Source organism: Sciurus vulgaris, assembly GCF_902686455.1.
Source record: "Sciurus vulgaris genome assembly, chromosome: 9".
Lineage (NCBI taxonomy): Eukaryota > Metazoa > Chordata > Mammalia > Rodentia > Sciuridae > Sciurus > Sciurus vulgaris.
Window position 1 is genome coordinate 29,430,342 of NC_136469.1, and position 22,052 is coordinate 29,452,393.

The window sequence follows — 22,052 nt, forward strand, 5'->3', positions numbered from 1 at the left end:
TTCATTATGCTTTACAAGGATAGAATGAAATGTGACAATTTGCAGTGGTGGCTCAGCCACCACTAAAATACAGAGTTTGCTTAAATTCTGAAAACCAATTAAATATGCCAGTTAATGTCATATGTGGAGATTTGTGAATTTTTGCTTTTAGCTTAAAGTTGAAGAAAGAATGTATCCTGTTGATGAAGAATACCTAATTGTAACTTGTCTGTTGAAACCTAAAAAAAAATTCAACTTCAAAAGAGCAAATAATTTTCTTTTCCTTATTTGTTCTTTTTAGATATGCATGACAGGAGAGTGTATTTTGACATGTTATATATACAGAGTGTAACTTATTCTAAGTAGGACCTCAGTCTTGTGGATGTACATGATGATGAGATTCACTGTGGTGTATTCATATATGAACATAGGGCGGTTATGTCAGATTCATTCCACTGTCTTTCCTAATAGTGTTTTCAAAGTTAGGTCCTTAGTGTCTGTCCCCTAGTGGCTTGTCCCCTGGGGAGTGGTGCTTCTAGTATGTGTCTGCCGACGCCAGTGGTAAACATGTTTATTGGCCATTTGGTCTTGAAGCAGCCAGTTTTATCTTTTGGCTATTTAAGGACACATCACATACGGATGAGGGTGGAGCTTCCTGCTGCTCGCTGTGGGTCTGTTGTGTTGAGAAAGGAGCGCTCACTTACTGTAATTCCCTTAATGCCCAAGGAATTCCTTGCGGGCTGTCTTCTGAATTTTTCACTCACGGTGTGGAGGGACCATCTGCACAGGTTTCCTCTGACTTCCAGGCAGTCGTGTCGTTAACTTGTACTTTACTATTCATAAGATCATGTGAGCTTTTTCTCTGACCTAAAATCGCCTGCCATTTGTTTCAGTGGTTAAGGGTGAGGAAGTGAAAGTTAGGCGGGTGTTCCTATTTTGGCTCTCCCACTGAGATTTTGCTTCATCTCTTTAAACTTCAGTTTTCTTGTGGGTAAGATGAGTATTCATTCATACACTTATTTTTTTTTTTTTTCATTGATCCATTCAACAAATGTTAAGTACTTTCCATATGCTGGGCCTGTTCTTGGTATTGGAATCCCCCAGTAAGTAAGGCAGACCAAGTCTCTTCTCTCATGGAACTTACATTCTGGGTTAAATGGAATAGAAATTAAATATTGTACATACATTCCACCTGTGAATTATGACAGGTGCTACAAGCAAAACCAGGGTCAGGGTGGAGGGTGACCAGATGGGAGGGCAGTTTCTGTTTTATGTGAGGTTGACAGGAAAGGTCTCTCTAGTTAGGTTACAGGGGAGCAGAAATACAGAGAGAAGTGATGCATGAGGATGTCTGGGGACAGAGGACTCAGGGAATGGCACGTATGGCAGGCCCTGCACATTTTTGGAGGTGAGATAGACCAGTGCGTATAAGGAAAGCGAGGAGCACAGTGACTAGAGCAAAGGGTAGAGTGGGCGGGAACAAGCACCACCTTGCAGGGCTGCTTAGCGATGGGGCGAGATACCACGTTGAACATGGACCTGCACACATTAAAACAAGAGAACACCGTGACAGGTGAAGAAGATGCACTAGTGTGAAATTTACTAATGATATTCATTATTTTATCAAATATAAGTAGAAAAAATGATCACTTTAATATAAAAGGCATTTGAGAAAACTCAATAATCTATTATGATTTTTAAAAATCCCTCAAAATATAATAGGGAAATAGCCTAGCAAAGTGAGGCACTTTCAATCCCCAAACCATCTCAAACTTAAGAGGAAGTTTGAGAACATTGCCATTAAATCAGGAAAAAAATAGAGCTATCCATACTTTTCACTATTAATGGTGTTTTGGAATCACAAGCCAATGCAGCTGGAAAAGAGAAAAAAATTACAAAGGCATAAAAATCAGAAAGGAGATGATTGTTGTTTTCAAATAATGGAATCAGTGATTAGAATATTTGTGAGAGTAAAAACTAATTGTAAAGAATAAGATAATTTATAAATGTGCCTGGATACCAAATAATGTATCTACAACCATAGTTCTTATATACACCAATAATGAGAAGTCAGAAGTTTTAATACAAGAAAAGACCATTAGCATATAAAAGGATAAAATAAAATATCTAAGAATTTAAGAAATATGTATGCTGTATATGAAGCCATTTGAAAATGTTCCTTAGGGTTACAAATAATATATGAAAAAATTAGAAGAGCTGTCATATTCTTAAAGATGTTAATTCTTCCTAAATTAATCTGTATGTTTAATGCCAGTAAAAAATAACCACAGGATTTTTGTGGGGGATTAAACAAGCTGATTCTGTGTTCACTTGGAAAAGTAAATAGCTAGGATAATTCTGAAAAAGAGATGAAAACCCTAACATAGCAAGGCTGCAATAATTGAAACATTGGTATTACCAAATACCATATTTAGCATATGATAAAGGTGGTATTTCCTATTAGTTGGAGAAAGATCTTCTATTCAGTCAATAGTAGTAGGATAACCAGGTAGTCATCCAGGGGAAAAAGGCACTAGTTGCAGCTGTACCTCAAATTTAAGCCCAAATCAATCTACATAAACAATTAAAAAATTAAACTAGGTTTGAGAAGAACATTGGAAAATTATAATTTTGGAGTACATGTGACCTAGGTAAAACAGAAAACTGAGAGGTCATAGAAGGAGAGATTGATAACTTTGGTGATGTTAAAAAAAAACAAAAGGAAGAAAAAAGTTGGGGATAATACTTCTCATATTACAGAGGGACTAATTTTCATACATAATAAGAGCCCCTACATGTCCATAGTAAACGTCTAACAGTCCAGCAGAAAAATGAGCAAAGGGCACAAATAGTCTACAGGAAGGAGAGTCACAGTGGCTCTTAGACACAGGGAAGCATGCTTAATTGTTTTCATTGTAAGAGATTCACACATTACAGCTACACTAAGTACCATTCATCACCATCAGAAGGGCAGGGTTTAAAAAGTTTTATAACCTCTATAGAGAGTATGAGTACATTTTATAATTTCTTTTTGGGAATTTTGGCAACATCTATAATATGAAAAATTTCATATTCTTTAGATTAGAAATTTCAGTTTAGAAATTTATCTTAGATACAGATACATAGTCCTACATACATCTACATTCATGTGGTCTATGAATGCACCATTCATATACATAAGTACTGAAGGCATGAGGAAATGGTGTACATATGGAGATACTGATTGTAGTGGTACAAACTATGGCTAAAGACTGGAAGCAGCCAGGCATGGTGGCACTCACCTGTAATCTCAGCTACTTGGTGGTTGAGGCAGCAAGATCACAAATTTGAGGACAGCCTGGACAACTTAGTGAGACCTGTCTCAAAGTAAAATAATAAGGGCTGGGATGTAGCATGTACAAGGCCCTGGGTTCAGTCTTCAGTACTGTAAAAAAGATATGCACACATATGTGAAAAACTCAAATGTCCACTAGTGACATAATAATCATGTTATACTAAGGCTGTATATTAGAAAGGGTACAGTAATAAAAAGATGTCAATGCATGTCTTTTTGTAGCAATTTGTAAACATCACCAATAGGTTGTTTGGGAGGTGGGAAAAGTGAGGGGTACAACAATATATACCATGTTTATTTGTATAAAAATGATTCATACAAGTTATTTTGTTTATATGTGAATAGATGCAACTTCTAATAATTTGGTGCCTGAAGACACAGGTAACCTCTTCTAAAATAAATGTGAACAGCATATACCTTGCACTTAGCACTTAGTATATGTCAGTGGTGATCGTTATTTTCATTGTGATCACAGGATTCCGTTTCCTTGGGAGCTGATGTAGCAGCTGAGTCTGGAGAGGAAGCCTGTCTCACTGAGAATGTCCCTTAATGGGTGTCATGCTGAGGGATTCAGCAACAGTGCCGTGTATTCTTCCCGTACGGTGCTTATTTTTAAATTTTACTTATTTTTTGATACTGGGAATTGAGTCCAGGGATGCTTTACTACTGAACTATATCCCCAGTCCTTTTTTTATTTTTAATTTTGAGACAGGGTCTTGCTAAGTTGTGAGGGTTTTGCTGTAAGGTGCTGAGTCTGGCCTCCAACTTTTGGTCCTCCTACCTCAGCCTCCCCAGTTGCTGGGATCATGGGCATGCACCACTATGCTGGCTGAAGTGTGTTTCTTGGTGGGTGTCAGTACATGCTCTGTAAACCAAAGATGGCAGCTGCAGGGAGATGCTGGGTCAAGTAAGACTGAACAGCTCCTTTTATAAGGACTTTCTAGAGCCGTGCTGCACGTTTTGCACTCTGCCAGCATTCAAAAGGCTTATTTGGGAACAGAACTTCCCCAGTTTATTTGATTACAAAACTTGAAGCAGTGGCTACTTTTTCTTTTCTTTCCTTTTTTTTTTTTTTTTTTTTAGCAACATCAAGTGATTGTCACGTTGGAAAACATGACCTTACTCGAATTGGTTTTGTTCACCTTCGTCATTCTTTTCAGTACATCAGTATTCCTGACTTATTCCTAAGATGCGTGTGGACTCTGCCTGTTCTCTTTTCCCTCCCTTGTCATACGCTCCAACTCATCATATGCCCTGTGGTTGAGACCCTCCCAGAGTCATCCGAATTGCACTGGGTTACTTGAGTATAAAAGGGAATTCTGTGTTATTCCTATGAAATCTCAGGGGTTGACTGGATGAAAGTGGGGGCTTCCCTTGATTCAGCTTTTCCTGGTTTATTGGCCAGTGGGAGGAATGCAGTCAGCCTGATGGGTAGACTGCAGAGGGTGCGTCGCTGTGGAGCTGAGGGTCCGGCTCCTGCGTCTTCACCATTTTCCGTCTACTCAGCCCATCCTCCTGGGCTTCGGTTGCTCACCTGTGAACTTCAGGGACTGGATTTCTGTGATCCAAGTGGGTCCAGCCGTTTTCAGACCCTAAGTTATCATTAGAGTCAGAGGAGACCGAGCCTGTGTGGAACGCTCTGTTCTACTCTACAGGTGTCCACATGTGGATATGATGTGTCACCTGTGCAAGTTCAGCCCTTTCAAAGAATGAAATTATTCAATGATTAGCTAAGTCCACTGTGTATTTGAAAACTTGTTGACTGGTTTGACTTTTCTGTCTTGTTGGTCGAGTTTTTGGTCAGCCTCCAGGAAAGGCCTTGATTACGTCCCGGGCTGGTTTACACTGGGCTTGGGTAAATCCACACCTCCTGTGCCAGCGCCCCTGCCTATGCTGCTCCACACGGGAGCAGTCCCCCACTGGGACAGCAGCACGCACCCCACCTGCCACAGAGCTCACTTGGCGGTTTCGCTGGGCCTTTGTGCCCATTCTACCTCAGCAGATTCTGCACTTGGCGCTGCCGAGGTCTAAGTTAACTGAATTTATGCCATCTGGAAATGAGCTTTAAATTTTGTTCCTCTGTTGAAATTAGGGACGTGACATGGTTATTACACAGAAGGACTGTGAGCCTGAATCTGACTTTATTATGTTTTGTTAGAAGGAAAGCGCTTGCCTGGAGAGAGAGCTGAGTGTGATTGACCTGTTAACTGCCACCGTCTCCCCTTAACCACCATAGTCCCCACTTTCTGGCACGTGACATATTTTGTTTTTAAATGGATGACAACCAAGAGAATTATTGAGACCTAGTGAATTCTAAGACAGCCCTTTCAGTTTACGTGCGTCCCATCTGACTTTGCTTCGATGTCATTGTACATTGCTCTCAAAGGCCCTTGCTTCCTTTGAAGTCGGAAAGCATTGCTGCTGGTGCACTCGTGATGTGAAATATGAGTGGCACTTGGTAAAGTCCTTACTGACCCACGGTGATGTCTTATTACCCAAGAAAAAGCACATGTGTGTGATGCCTAAAAATGTGGAGCACGAGGCGAGGTGTATGGTGATCACACCCAGATGGGAGAAGTGCTTCTGTGGAATTAGGGGCATCCTTTCACAAGTCCCCTGTCACAGACTGAGGAAGGCTCGAGTCACCCTGGAGGCCTCTGGCAGTGATCTGTCATTGTTAAGAGGCAGCAGAAGAGCCGGTGTCTCTCCAGTACATGTGATGGAACCGTTCATGGGGTTCTGGAAGCAGCACGATTCTCTTACTTCCAAAACCTCTTGCAGTTTATTGCCCAGAGGTGCTCTTGCTGGTTCCCAGGTGCTTGATAAGTGATTAATTGGTGACAGTGAAGAAGGCCAATCTGGGTTATCCTTTTCACACACCACTCTTCTCATGCCCAGTCAGAGCCACTGCTGTGCAGTTTGAAAGATTAAGGTCACCTTGTGTCCCCATTCTCTTCTGCTCTTTTCATGAGACATTTATTATAATCAAATTTATTACATTCTATGCTTTTGAAGCCACCTCTAGGTTAAGCATGCACACACCACACACACCCTCTCATAAGACTTCTATGGAACTGTCTTTATTGGACCATTGCCATCAAGGGTGGCTCACCATCTGGGTCTTGGGAAATCCTTAGTATATAAAGAAAAGATACATTTGTTCTATAAGATTCAGATTTGTATTGCTCACCTCAACCTACAGAAAGGGGCAGTATTTCACCTAATGTTTATAACTCTATCAAAAGAAATCATGTCTTATTTTGCTTTTGCATAAGGAGTTGTGATCATATTAATTACCCTGTTGCACTCTGCTTTTTCTTTCCTCTTTTTTTGCAAATGACATCTTCCCACTTTATTATAAACTTGTCACTTTTGTTAATAGCAGACAGAATTGTGATTAAGTAAATTGTGTGCTTGTGGCAGACTTTCTTGACAGTTCCTCTGGCGCTGGCTTTCAGCGGTTTCCAGTTTTTAACCCTAAGTGTGGTCTACCCTAGGTACGGGATAGCTCCCTTTACACGGCGGAAGTTTTCTCTAGCTTCCACCATCGTGATGTTAAAGCCTGTGGTTCTGCCTCGTAGTTACTTCACTTCTGCCTCTCGCACCTCTGTCTGGGGGAGCCACCTTATGTGTTTGTCCTGGACCCCTCCAGCTTTGGCCCACTGCACTTCTCTCAGGCAGGGTGACTTCCCAGCTTGCTTCTCCTCACACTCTTGTTTTCCTTGTTGTTCACTAAGGATGAAGACATGGGTTTGTGTTGTGAAACTGATCTTGCCAGCTAGGCCCGATGACGTGAGGCACCGGTCACAGATCAGCTGCCCCTGGGGTGGCCCAAAATCAGATTTTTAACTGTCAGTGTCTAGATAGGTCAGAGGTATCAGGGAATATTTTGGGAGCATTGCCTATGTTTTGAAAGTTGTTTATAAAGTCATCGTGGCCACTGCTTTGCTGTTTTATATTGTCTTTATCATCTGTGCACTATGCCATCGATCCATGGATGTGAATTTGTTTAGTTTCATAATTTTTATTTTCTTCTGAAAGAAACATGTAAATTACTTTACATCTGTTAGAAAATGGAAGACTCCTTTGTTGCTTTCCCCTGCCCAGCAGGGTTTTCTCATTTTTGGCTAGCATTCAGATTTCTAAATATTTACTTTTCACTTATTTCTTATGATGAAGCAAATGCAGGGTGAAGAGAATTTACTCAGTTCACAACAAATAGTGAAGAACAGGAGGGGAGGAAAAATAGAGAAATGTGGGCTGGGTGTTTTCAGTTAGTTAATGATTTTGGGACTTTTTTCTATTCCTTTCTGTAGATCCTGAAAGTCGTCTTGTGCAGGTTCCTGGGAGAGCCAAATGTTGGAGAAGACTTACGCACTCCTCTGAAGAGGGCGGTCAGCAGACACAACGCAGCCGTGGGCTGTCGAGGGAAGCAGTCACAGGTACGCCTGCCTTGATTGCACATCAGCGGGGTCCCTAATACACTTAAGAAGAATCCCACTTGAACGCACACATCCGAGTGAACATCATTGTGTTCAAGAGAGTTTTTGAGGGCCTGAACTTGACGTGCTACTCAAAGCATTTTGAAATTATTTTTTGGTGAGATGCCTCCTGGTCCTGTAGAAGCATCCTCTTAAGCACCCCATTTTCTGTGGTGGCATCTTTCAGGCCTGTAAGGGTGTTCCCAGAAACAGACTCAAATTGTTTACAGGTAGGGCGATGCAGTGGGCACTCTGATTTGATCAGAACCAAGAAGGCGCAGTAGCAGAGGGAAGCCAGGTGTCCTCTTTGTAATTTGTGTGAGTACTCGTAGGCCCACACGCTGTATTGAAAATTAGTTCCAAGAAGTGAATTGGAGTTTCAAACAGTGATGGCGTTATTAAAGTAAGCGATTATGTTGGTGGTTTATAGAGAGGCATAATTATTCAAGAGCATAAATGTTGACATTCTTTCTTATTAAAGCCAGTCAGTCCTATCTATCTCTCTGCCAATGTTGTACAGCCGTTCCTATGTTACTCAGGTCAAATAAGATGATATCTAAACATCCTTAGAGATATACCTTTAAGGCTTTATAATTTGCCTCTTTTGAATGATCCCCTGTGGGTATTTTGCAGTGTTTCCCAGAGTATTATTAGAGTGCTTGTTAAAAATACACATTAAAATTTTCAAATTACAGGTTTGGGGGTGTAGCTTAATGGTAGGGCGCAGGCTTAGTATGAGCAAGGTCCTGGGTTCATTCCGTAGCACCAAAAAAAAAAAAAAAAAAAAAAAAAAAAAAAAAAAAATTCAGGTTAATAGCTCTTATCTATAGTGTCAGAATTAGAATGGTAGCCAGAACTTGGGAATTCACATTTTACAAGTAAACATACCCAAAGATTGACACCCTGGAGCAGTCAAATCAATAATCTGTATTTTTGTAAAACGGTTAAAACTATTGCATAGTTGTTTGCTCTATTTTTGCTTTGAATAAAACAACTTAGTATACTCTTTTGATACAGGATTATATTTTCAAGTAGCTTTTTTTGTCTTGATTTTTAAAAAAAAATTTGTCCTAATTAGTTATACATGACAGTAGAATGCATTTTTATTAGATCAGGTTGAGAATATAATTAAGCATATAAATTTTTTGGCTAAATTTGAAGGGGAGCTATTTTTCCTTGGATACAAATGGAGTTTACTTTTCTTGTCTAGATGTCACATGCTAAATTTTGTTAAATGGGTGCCTTTCAAATGTGCTACTGTTTTGTATGCCAGACATCTTGATCAAGTCAGGGGTCAAGAGTGAAGGGTTGGCAGCGGAAGCCCCTGGAATCTGGATTATGCCATTTAGCATCCAGCACAGTGTTTTTTAGTAGATACCGTGAACAGAGTTTTGCTGCATGATTTTATGGTTTAAAAGCCAAACTGTTTTCTTTCTAGTGCCCTGAGATCTTGTGAAATGCTTTGAATCCTCTATATGAAAGGGAGTATTAACATGAAATGGAGCAGTAGGCTTTGATAGGAAGTTTTCATTATGATCTTTAATTCCAAGTACATTCTTTGGTCATTGTTCCTATAAACTTACAGAATGTAATTTCTGTGTGTTTATACATATATACGTGTATGTGTGTGTGTGTGTGTGTGTGTGTGTTTAAAGATATTTTCAGATCTACAATTTATACCTTTACTTTAAAAAAACATACATTTTGGATGTTAAAAAATAAAAGATATATACAATAGTATAGAATTCTGTGCATGATAAAGTTGAGACATAATATACTTTAGTAAGTAAAATGTGACTATAATTTTTAAAATAAGGCTATTTACTTCAGATTCTTATTTCTTTCTTAAAATATTTTATTCATTGGTATGATATATTTTACTAAGTTCAAGTTTAAAAAATTATGGTAAAATACCTGTACCATAAAATTCACCATCTTAACCATTTTCAAGTGTACAGTTCATAGGATTAAGAACATTCATGTTGGGACTGGAGTTGTGGCTGAGGGGTAGCAACTTGCCTAGTTTGTGTGGGGTACTGGATTCGATCCTCAGCACCACATAAAAAGATAAAGTGAAAAAAAAATTTATGCTAGGATTGTGCTCAGTGGTAGAGCACTTGCCTAGCATGTGTGAGACACTGGGTTCGATTCTTAGCACTACATATACATAAATGAATAAAATAAAGGTTTATCAATAGCTAAAAATATATACAAAAATAATTTAAAAAACTCATTGATATCATGGTGCCACTGTCACCACCATCCATCACTGGAACTCTGTCCGTCTTGCAGAGCTGAAACTTTACGCCCATTAGATAGTGACTCTCTGTCCCCTGGCAACTGGTATTCACCATTCTGTCTCTGGTCTCTACGCATTTAACTACTCTGCATACCTCCTCTAGTATTTCTTTCTCTGTGTCTGGCTCATTTCACTTAGTATAGGTCAACATGTTATAGCATGTATCAGAATTTCCTTCCTTAAATAAGGCTGAATAATATCGCATTGGAAGTATATACCATTTTGTTTATCCATTTATCCATCCGTGGACATTTGGGTTGCTTGCACCCTTGGGTTGTTGTGACTAATACTGCTGTGACTATGGATGTACACATGAGTTCCCACTGTCATTTCTTCTGCGTGCCTATCTAGAGGAGAATTGCTGGATCATATGGTTTCAGGGTTGGGGATCACGATTCTGTTTTCCATAGCAGCTATACCATTTTCCATTCCCACCAACAGTGCATTAGAGTCCTAGTTTCTCCACACCTTTGTCAATACTTGTTATTTTCTGTTTACTTAACAGTAGACATTCTGATGGGCATGGGGTGATAACCTGAGGTTTGGGCTTGCATTTCCCTAATGATTCATGGTGTTGAATATTTTTTAATCTATTTGTAGGTCATTTGTATATCTTCTTTGAAGAAATGTCTGTTCAGGTCCTTTGACATTTAAGAAAATCTTTTTGTCATGATTGTTGAGGTTTTCCATCTGGATATTCCTCTTATCAGACATATGGTTTGCACAGATGTTCTCTCATTCCATCGTTGCCTTTTTAATCCATTACTTGCATCCTGTGATGCACAGAAGTTTTTAATATTTTAGAAGTTTTTAATTTTGATATAGTCCAATTTACTTATTTTTACTTTTGTTGGTTGTACTTTTGGTGTCGTATTGAAGAAATTATTATCCAATCCAGTGTTACAAAGCTTTCTCTGTGTGTTTTCTTCTAAGAGTTTTATTGATTTAGTTCTGAGATCCATTTTGAGGTAATTGTTGTGTATGGCGTAACATAAGGGTACAACTTATGCTTTTACATGTATAAAATCAGTTTTCCTAGTACTATTTGTTAAAGAGAAATTCGTACCTTCAAAGACAGTTTACAATAAGGAAAAGAAGAGCAGACAATTTTAAATATCTATGGTATGTGTACGCAGAAATTCCCACGAAGTCCTCTGTTTCTAATTAAGAAGGCATATCAGAAGAAAAGGGTATTGCACAGACTTGAAGCTCACCTTAGACCAAGACCTAATAACTATAACCAAGTCCTGGAGCTGGTGTTGAAGTTTTATCTTAGTTATATGAAGGGTCATGGCACTTTTTTTTTTTTTTTTTTTTTTTTTTTGTAGCAGGGAGTGAACCCAGGGACGCTTAACCACTGAGCCACATCTCAAGCGCTTTTAAATTTTTATTTTGAGACGGGGCCTCACTAAGTTGCTTAGGGCCTCACTAAGTTGCTGAAACTGGCTTTGAACTTGTGGTCCTCCTGCCTTGGCCTCCAGAGTTGCTGGGATTATAAGCGTGCTCCTCTGCTCCTGGCCAGGTAATGATTTCTTAAATTTGGGATTTGATTCTGTTGACCTCTAAGGTTTGGTGTTAAGGTAGGTGTGTGTGTGTGTGTCCATGTCCCCTGTCACAGGTCTTTTCTCAGTGAACTCTGACTAGGGACTAGGGACAGGTCCTCTCACGTTTTAGGGAGCATTCATTTCAAGGCCCTAAGCAGCCCCATCATTCCGATGGTAAAGAACAGCCGCGGCCGGATCCTGGGGGAAGTCTGCAGTTTCTTACCGTTCACCGTCTGCAAGGCAGAAGCTGTTTGAAATGTGTCCTTGCCTCGAAGCTCCAGAAAGTTTTTGTGCGTTGACTTGATACCCTGGTTTTGAAAAGGTCACAAACCAAATATTTTGCCCTTAAGAATGAGGTTATTTTGGGGCAGGCAGGAGGGTGTTGGGAGTGGGGTGTGGCTATAAAAGAAAAAGTACATAACGAAGGGAAAAGCCGGGACAGGGATACTAAGAAGGTTGAGGAAGCGTGCAGGGATCCATGTTCGTAATCCAAGTGACTTGGAGGCTGAGGCAGGAGGATCACAGGTTCAAAGCCAGCCTCAGCAACTCAGTGAGCCCCTATTTCAAAATAAAAAAAAGGACTGGGCGTGGTCAAGTGACGTCCCTGGTTTTAATCCCCAGAAGAAAGGAAGGAAGGAAGGAAAGAGAGGAAGGAAGCCGGGGTGGAGGGAGCAGCAGCTTGGATAATGAAAGGCTCTGTTACTGTCTCGGGAGGAAATGATAGTGGATTCTAGAGGTAGCACAGCAGGAACCACAAGTGGAAATTGATTTGAAAATGGACCCTGAAGGTTGGAAGAGTGTGTGCTGTACAGTGTGCGCCGGCCCTGGGAAGGTGCAGTGGCAGAACTCTCCCCTTGTGAACCGGGATGTTCGCTCAGGGCAGGGAGACAGGAACTGCAGACTTCTGAGACATTGAGCGGGTCACGTATTGGAGTGTATGTTTCAGGGTTAAGAGCTGTCTCCACGGCACCAGGAGGCCCTCTTTCTCGGTGCTGTTGGGAATGTGCGCCTGCAGAGCGGGAGCCGAGTGGGGTGCTCCTCTGTGGCCTCCCTGGCTGTGTGGGACCGCTGGAGCCATTTCCAGAGGTGTTCAGAAGGGCGGTCTAGCCTCAAGATGGTTTGGGGACCAGGTTTTCTGAGTAAATATGAAAGGATGCCCCCCAAATAACTTAGGGTCCAATAGCTAAACCAGCTACGTAACCACGTAAATCTGAAATTTGCTCATTTTGTTCAGCTCTTTTCACAGTTTCATTCCTACTTTTGGGAGGGGGGTGCTGGGAGTGTGGCTCAGCCAGCAGAGTGCTCGCCTAGCGTGTGCGAGTCCCGGGGTTCCACCCTCAGCACCACATAAAAATACATAAAATGTGTGTCCCACCACAACTAAAAAAGATTGAAAAACCCCTACTCTCATAGAGTTAATAAACTTTCTTTTGCAGATTTAGTATTTTTATTTACTCAGTCAGTTTTGACTCCTTGCCTATTCCATTACCCTTATAATTTTATTCTCAGTTTAGATGACCATACGTCTTTTTTTTGGTATCCTTTTTTATTACAAACTCAGAAGAAATTAGTCCCAAACCAGTCTTGATGCTAGATTTTTGTCTTTTCTAATTGATCAGAATGTCTTAGGATTTTGTGTGTGTGTGTGTATCTGTGTGTATGTATATAAGCATAAATAATTTGTGTGGTTATGTTTTGTGTTTCATTTTCAACATCATTTCTGCAGTAGCTTGCCTCGTCTCTGTCTTTAAGTAAACGGGGCCACACTCTGACAGCTCTTGTCAAGGCAGAGATTCTCAAGTGTGGGCCCCAGAGGAGTGGCATCTGCTGCATCTGGGAACTTGTTAGAAATGTCAGTTTTGGAGGCTGGGGTTATAGCTCAGTGGCAGAGCGCTTGCCTAGCATGTGTGAGGTACTGGATTCGATTCTCAGCATCACATAAAAATAAGGTATTGTGTTCATCTACAACTACAAAAAAATTTTATAAAATAAAATAAAAGAAAAAGAAATGCAAACTTTGGGACCAAGTCAGAAACTCTGTGGGTGGAGCTCAGAGGTATGTGTGTGCCAAGCCCTCCAGGTGATTCCGATGCCTGTTGAAGTTTGACCGCTGCTCCTGGGGTACTCTTTAGCAACTTCGTGTTGGGTCGCTCATTTTTCTCTGGCCTATGATCCCCTGAGCAAGTAGATTAGGGGTTCTCAAGTTTTGTGTGGGAACGAATCACCTGGTGAGTTTGTTTAAAAACATTTCAAGAAGCAGTGAATTTCTCCTGACTTTACTAGGAAGAGTCCGAGAGTCTGATTCTGTGGGTCCTGGCGGACTCAGCTACCGGCATTTCAACAAGCTCTCATATCTAGGATCTACATTAGACGGGTATCTCTGTTTCTTTCAAGCTCCAAGTTGATGTGATTTAAAATGGCTTTTGGGGGGGGATTAGTAACTCAAAGATTGAGGCCAGAACTTTATTTGCAAACTGAAGTTTGGATTCTTTTCACCAAAGCCAAGTTATGTTCTGATTTCTTTCTTTGAAAAATAGGATTTTTTTCTTATCTACTCAGATTACTATATATTTCCCTGAGGCTTATCCTCCTTGGTGAGATAGTTCACTCACTAAAAAGAGCTTTCTGACCCTTGTGAACTTGGAAATTTCATATGCAGTTCTTGTAGGTAATTCATAAAAATACGAACTTTAAACCCTGGTTCTAGGGAATGCCACTTTTTATTGAGATGTAGTTTTGCCCCTGCCTTTTATTTTCTGGGCTCCAAGCTTGTTCCCTGTGAAGGATGGTCCATTCTCCTCATCTCAGTGTCATTCATATCTTTGTTTTTTTCTTTAGTTTTTGTGGTTCTTCGTTATTAGAATGCTTGTTTGTGGGTCTTCCTCTTGTCTCCCGTCTCCTCAGTCCTCCCACCCCCCCGCTCTCGAGTAGAGGAAGTTCCCAAGCCCTTTTCCTGTGTTGCTGGGGACTGAAGCAGGGACTCAGGGCTGCGCAGTTGCAGTCTGCGCTGTCACTGAGTCACACTGGCCCTCCCAGCTGTTTTCTTTGCCCCACATCTCACTTGCCTGTTCTTCCCACAGGGCCTGCTTCTTCACATCTGCCAGGTCCTTGCTCAGATGTCACCTTGACACCACCCTCTATACAGGTGCACCTAACTCCCACAACTGTCTCCTCAGCTTTGGCCACATAGCAGCTGCCTACTGGATGTCCCATAGTCAGATCTGGTTAGCAGATCTGAAATCAAACTCGTCACTCTTCTCCCCTGAAGTTTCTGCCCCTCACTGTGCTCCCCGTCATGGCGAAGGGCATCCCTGCCTGCCATTTACCACAGGTATTTCCTGTGCACCAGGTGCGTTTTATGAGCTTTCATGCCTTTGTCACAAAACCCTTTGAGACGACTTCTGCTGTTTTTGCCATTTTTCTATAGATGAGGAAACTGAAGCTTATAGATTGTAAGTAATTTACCCAGGGTCCCCAGATGGTTCACTGGTGGAGATGGGTAAGCAGACTGTTTCCACAGCATGTGTGGTCCTAGTTTTTATGCTCTGCTGCCTTCCTTTCTCAGTTGCCAAGGCCAAAAATCCAGGGTTACCCTCTTCCTCTCTGTGGTTGGGTCTCCTGAGTTTGCCTGTGAAATCTCTCTTCAAACAACTTCCCCTTCTCTGCATTTCATCCTAAGAATTCCAGTCTAGTCCTCCATCACTCGCTTCCATTACTATAATGGCTGGAGTGTGTCTGTCCCCAGTGGTCAGTCTGATCATGACAGTCCTCTGCATTCACCAGCCCAGCCCCTGTGCCGCTGGTCACCCGTCCTCCTTATCCACCTTGCTGTTGACAAGCCCTGCTAATCCTTGGTCCAGGAAGGCTCAGGCAGTTGATGAATCTCATGGTAAGGCAGAGAACTGGCTGAGGGCAGGTAATTCCTGGAAGGTGCCCGACATTTTGATGCATAGAAGATTAAAGCCATGATATACTTTGATTAGTCTTTGCCTGTTTTGAATCTGGACTCTATTTAGTGATAAAAGAACAATTAAAAAAAATTTGGCACCTAGTCTGGCCCTGAGAGGCTCTGTAGCTCCGGCAGGCCCGGGAAGAGCACTTCCTCCATCCCACTCCCGAGCTGTGCTCTGGCCACAGCCGACCTCTTTCCCTCCTGCAGGGCATGCTTCTCCTGGGCCTTTGCATATGCTCGTCCTGCTACTGAGTTCCTCCTCCCTCGCTGCTCCTTTTGTGTGTCTACATGCTACTGTTTCATCTTTCATGTCTCAGTTAAAAGTCCATATCACCTGAGACGCCTTCTGTGATCCCTCTCACCTTTCCACAGTTTAGGATCCATACTTTTCTGATATGCTGCCATAGCAAGCACCCCTTTCTTTTCCTACCGTAGGACTCTTTAAACTTTGTCTTAATCACCTGTCTAGTTGTCTCCTTTATAGCATAAGCTGCATCTTAATTCATTCCTGTGTTTCTGTCACCCGACATAGATGTTCAATAGGTATTGATTAAATGAAAGAGTATTTCAGTGAGCCAAAAGACACCTGCCGGTTCCATGTGCTTTTGCCTTAGTAAAATAACTCTAAAAGGTGATATATTGGTCAGGGTTAAGTTTACCACCAAACCTGAACTCTAATGCTGGTGGTTAGGGTTTAGTAACCACCACAATCAATGCCTTAAGCAAATCAGCAAATTATATTTCTTTTTTTTTTTAATTGTAAACAAATGGGATACATGTTGTTTCTCTGTTTGTACATGGAGTAAAGGCATACCATTTGTGTAATCATAAATTTACATTGAGTAATGTTGTTTGATTCATTCTGTTATTTTTTCCCCTTCCCCCCACCCCTCCCACCCCTCTTTACCCTCTATACAGTACTTCCTTCCTCCATACTTGCCCCCCTCCCTAACCCTAACTCTAACCCTAACACTAACCCTTCCCTCCCCCCCATTATGTGTCATCCTCCACTTATTAGCGATACCATTCGTCCTTTGGCTTTTTGAGATTGGCTTATCTCACTTAGCATGATATTCTCCAATTTCATCCATTTACCTGCAAATGCCATAATTTTATCATTCTTTATGGCTGAGTAATATTCCATTGTATATATATACCACAGTTTCTTTATCCACTCATCAATTGAAGGGCATCTAGGTTGGTTCCACAGTCTGGCTATTGTGAATTGAGCAGCTATGAACATTGATGTGGCTGTATCTCTGTAGTATGCTGATTTTAAGTCCTTTGGGTATAGGCCAAGGAGTGGGATAGCTGGGTCAAATGGAGGGTCCATTCCAAGTTTTCTAAGAAATCTCCACACTGCTTTCCAGAGTGGCTGCACTAATTTGCAGCCCCACCAGCAATGTATGAGTGTACCTTTCTCCCCACATCCTCGCCAACACCTGAAATTGCTCGTATTCTTGATAATCGCCATTCTAATTGGGGTGAGATGGAATCTTAGGGTGGTTTTGATTTGCATTTCTCTTATTACTAGAGATGTTGAACATTTTTCCATATGTTTGTTGATTGCTTGTAGATCTTCTTCTGTGAAGTGTCTATTCATTTCCTTAGCCCATTTGTCGACTGGATTATTTGAATTCTTGGAGTAGAGTTTTTTGAGTTCTTTATAGATTCTGGAGATTAGTGCTCTATCTGAAGTATGATTGGCAAAGATATTCTCCCACTCTGTAGGCTCTTTCTTCGCATTGCTGATAGTTTCCTTTGCTGAGAGAAAGCTTTTTAGTTTGAATCTATCCCAGTGGTTGATTCTAGCTTTTATTTCTTGTGCTATGGGAGTCCTGTTAAGGAAGTCTGATCCTAGACCAACAAGGTGAAGATTTGGACCTACTTTTTCTTCTATAATCTGCAGGGTCTCTGGTCTGATTCCGAGGTCCTTAATCCATTTTGAGTTTAGTTTCGTGCATGGTGAGAGATATGGGTTTAGTTTCATTCTGTTGCATATGGATTTCCAATTCTCCCAGCACCATTTGTTGAAGAGGCTATCTTTTCTCCATTGCATATTTTTGGCCCCTTTGTCTAGTATTAGAAAATTGTATTTATTTGGGTTTGTGTCCATGTCCTCTATTCTGTACCATTGATCTACCTTTCTATTTTGGTACCAATACCATGCCGTTTTTGTTACTATTGCTTTGTAGTAGAGTTGAAGATCTGGTATTGCGATACCCCCTGTTTCACTCTTCCTGCTAAGGATTGCTTTAGCTATTCTGGGTTTCTTATTCTTCCAGATGAATTTTGTAATTGCTTGCTCTATTTCTGTAAGGTACGTCATTGGGATTTTAATTGGAATTGTATTGAATCTGTATAGCACTTTAGGTAGTATGGCCATTTTGACAATATTAATTCTTCCTATCCAAGAACATGGAAGATCTTTCCATCTTCTAAGGTGTTCTTTAATTTCTTTCTTTAGTGTTGTATAGTTCTCATTGTAGAGGTCTTTCACCTCTTTTGTGAGATTGATTCCCAAGTATTTTATTTTTTTCGATGCTATTGTGAATGGGGTAGTTTTCCTAATTTCTCTTTCTGAAGATTCATCACTTATGTATAAAAATGCGTTGGATTTATGGGCATTGATCTTGTAACCTGCTACTTTACAAAATTCACTTATGAGTTCTAAGAGTTTTCTGGTGGAATTTCCAGGTTCCTCTAAATATATAATCATGTCATCAGCGAACAGGGATAGTTTGAGTTCTTCTTTTCCAATTCGTATCCCTTTAATTTCTTTGGTTTGTCTAATTGCTCTGGCCAGAGTCTCAAGAATGATGTTGAATAGAAGTGATGAAAGAGGGCATCCCTGCCTTGTTCCAGTTTTTAGGGGGAATGCTTTCAGTTTTTCACCATTTAGAATGATATTAGCCATGGGCTTAGCATAAACGGCCTTTACAATGTTAAGGAATGTTCCCACTATCCCTATGTTTTCTAGTGTTTTGAGCATGAAGGGGTGCTGTATTTTATCAAATGCTTTTTCTGCATCTATTGAAATAATCATGTGATTCTTGACTTTAAGTCTATTAATATGGTGAATTACGTTTATTGATTTCCTGATGTTGAACCAACGTTGCATCCCTGGGATGAAACCCACTTGATCATGGTGCACTATCTTTTTAATATGTTCTTGTATGCGATTTGCTAAAATTTTGTTGAGAATTTTTGCGTCGATATTCATTAAGGATATTGGTCTGAAATTTTCTTTCCTTGATGAGTCTCTGTCTGGTTTAGGTATCAGGGTGATATTGGCTTCATAGAATGAGTTTGGGAGGGTTCCCTCCTCTTCTATTTTATGGAATACTTTGAGAAGTATTGGAATGAGCTCTTCTTTAAAGGTTTTGTAGAACTCGGCTGAGAACCCATCTGGTCCCGGACTTTTCTTTGTTGGTAGGCTTTTGATGACTTCTTCTATTTCAGTACTTGAAATTGGTCTATTTAAATTGTTCATGTCCTCGTTCAGTTTAGGCAATTCATATGTCTCTAGAAACCTGTTGATGTCTTCGAAGTTTTCTATTTTGTTGGAGTATAGATTTTCAAAATAGCTTCTAATTATGTTTTGTATTTCCATCCTGTCTGTTGTGATATTTCCTTGTTCATTCCGAATTTTAGTGATTTGGGTTTTCTCTCGTCTTCTCTTTGTTAGTGTGGCTAAAGGTTTATCAATTTTGTTTATTTTTTCGAAGAACCAACTATTTATTTTGTCAATTTTTTGTATTGTTTCTTTTGTTTCAATTTCATTGATTTCAGCTCTGAGTTTAACTATTTCCTGTCTTCTACTACTTTTGGTGCTGTTCTGTTCTTCTTTTTCTAGGACTTTGAGCTGTAGTGTTAGGTTGTTTATTTGTTGAGTTTTACTTCTTTTATTAAATGCGCTCCATGAAATAAATTTCCCTCTAAGTACTGCTTTCATAGTGTCCCAGAGATTTTGATATGATGTTTCTTTGTTCTCATTTACCTCTAAGAATTTTTTAATTTCCTTCCTAATATCTTCTGTTAAATTATATTTCTTCTAAATAAACTAAGTATGGCACAAGGCACTCCAGGCAGAGTGGTTCCGTGGTTGTCGGGACTGGGTTCCCTGTCTCTGCTCCACTGTGTTGCAGTGCGAACCTCGTCCTCATGTCCTCCTGGCTAGTGCCAGACTCTGGCCCTCTGCAGGTCCTGTTCCCAGGAGAGAAGGGAACGGTCAGGAGGCAGAAGAGCTCGCCACAGTCCATCTGCCCCATGGTCTCTCTGGAGCTCTCCTGAAAGGCCTTAAGTGATTTCCCTGTCCTCCCCAGGCGGAGGGCATCGCTCCTCACTTCTGGCCACAGGGGTCTAGGAGGTAGAGGTTTTTGTCTGGCTCTTTGCTGTGCGCTGCAAGGTTGGGTCTGTTAATAAGCCCGGAGAGACTCCATAGGGAGTGGTAACCAGCGTTTCTACAACATAGGTCGGGATGATTTCCAGCCTGTGCTCCCAGGTGGTTTTAGTGAGTAGTTTGCAGATAAGAATGTTAGCACCTCTTTTTTTCTTTACACAAAAATGCATTTATGGATTTGAAAGGACGCTACCTTTTAAAATATCTATTTTGATTTTTAATTGACACCATGATTGTACACGTGTTTTGGGCACGGTGTGACTGACCAGCCTGCCTGCCTGCCTACCTGTTTCCTTTCTTCCCTTTTTTTTTTTTTTTTTTTTTTTTTTTTTGCATTGCTGGGGATGGGCCTTGCACATGCTACCACTGAGCTACACCCCAGCCAGTTTCAGTTTGTGTATGCAGTTTGTAATGATCAGATCCATCACTTCAGACATTTATCCTTTCTTTCTGTTGGAAACATTCAAAATCTATTCTACTAGCTACTTTGAAATACTCAGTTAATTGTTATTAATCATTATAATCCTGTGCTCTATAGAACATTAGTAGTTATTGTTCCTATTCAACTGCGCCCCCTACCTATTAAATCATCTTTCCATTCTATCCTTTACTTCTTTGAGATCAGATTTTTGGAAGCTATCCCCCTTTTTTTGGTTTATAATCATTAATTTTTTTTTTTTGTAGTTGTAGATGGACAGAATGCCTTTATTTTATTTGGTGCTAAAGATCGAACCCAGTGCCTCACACATGCTGGGTAAGCACTTACCACTGAGCTACAGCCTCAGCTCCTAATTTCTGATCATTTTATATACAATTAACAAGTTGGCTATTTTAGGCATCTAACAAAATCTAAATGATGACTTTTATGAATATTATTTTTCTGGATATTTGTACTTATTGGTTTAAGGATCTAGCTTCTTAAGGTCTCATTGAAATGTACCCCAGAATATGCTGGTGGCAAGGTAAGGGGCTAGAACACTTAGAAAAAGATTTGATAATACATGTCAAGAAATAAGGAAAGGAATCTGTAATTACTTCTGGTCATTCTTCTTGTACAAATCCATCATAAAAAGCCAGAAACCCAAAACAGAATTATATGTATTAAGTTGTTCATTGAAGAGCATTTCTGATAGTTAAGAGTTGGAATAAGCTGAGTTCAGTAATCAGGGAAGAGTTATAGTGGAGAATGAACTACTATTAAAATTGGATTTGGGGAGAATTTAATGACTTGGGTTGGGATAATAGTCAGGATATACTAGTAAATAGAAGAAGTAAAAATCAACTTTGTGTATATACACATATATATGCTCTTGATTATATAAAGTTGATGCAGAGTTTGCTTCCAGGGGATATTTGCCAGTGTCTCGAGGCTTTTTTGATTGTCACAAATTGTGTGTGTGTGTGTGCGTGTTTGTGTGTATACATGCATGCATGTGCGTGCTGGTGGCAGTTGCTGGGCAGAGGCCAATATGTTGCTCAACCTCCTTAGACAGGCAGAAGGATCCCCCAACAAAGAACTGTATGATCCAAAATGTTAATTTTCACATTTGAGTTGGGCTCCTCTGCTTCCTTTTCTTGACCTGGTCTTGATAGTGGCTGCCCCATCCTGCCTTCAGCCTGCCAGTCAAGCTTCAGCAAGAGTCCTGCTAAGTCAGTTTAGTGAGGTGTCTGAATTTTTTAAATTTAACAATGTCAATAATGCAGAGGTTGAGAAACCCTGAGCTGTGGTGTTTGGTATATGTATAAATTTAGGGGTCACTTCTACAGAGGACTCTGCAGCAACCCTCTTCCCTTCTGGGCTTCCACTGTTTGATAGGGAAGGGGGGACCAGCCAGCACAAATATGTCCTAAGAACAGTTGTCTCGAGGACTTGCAGGAGGCCATTTGTAAGTATATTTTAAAAATATTTTAGGCTTTGCAACATACATACATATATACATATGTATATATACATATGTATATGTATGTATTTTTCTGTGTCCTTTTTATTTATTTTTGCCTATTTTTCTGTGTCCTTTTTATTTATTCAGCCATTTTAAAATGTAAAAACTATTCTTAGCT

At 40.4% G+C, this 22,052-nt stretch overlaps 1 protein-coding gene across 6 annotated transcripts in view; it reads left to right on the forward strand.

Moving 5' to 3' along the window:
• FHIP1A (FHF complex subunit HOOK interacting protein 1A) overlaps window positions 1-22,052 on the forward strand; it is a 294,902-nt gene that overhangs the window by 63,936 nt on the left and 208,914 nt on the right. For all 6 annotated transcript variants that reach the window (XM_079154187.1, XM_079154189.1, XM_079154186.1 and 3 more), the window contains exon 2: window positions 7,630-7,755. The gene's annotated coding sequence lies outside the window, so the exon portion shown is untranslated. The remainder of the gene's footprint in view (window positions 1-7,629; window positions 7,756-22,052) is intronic.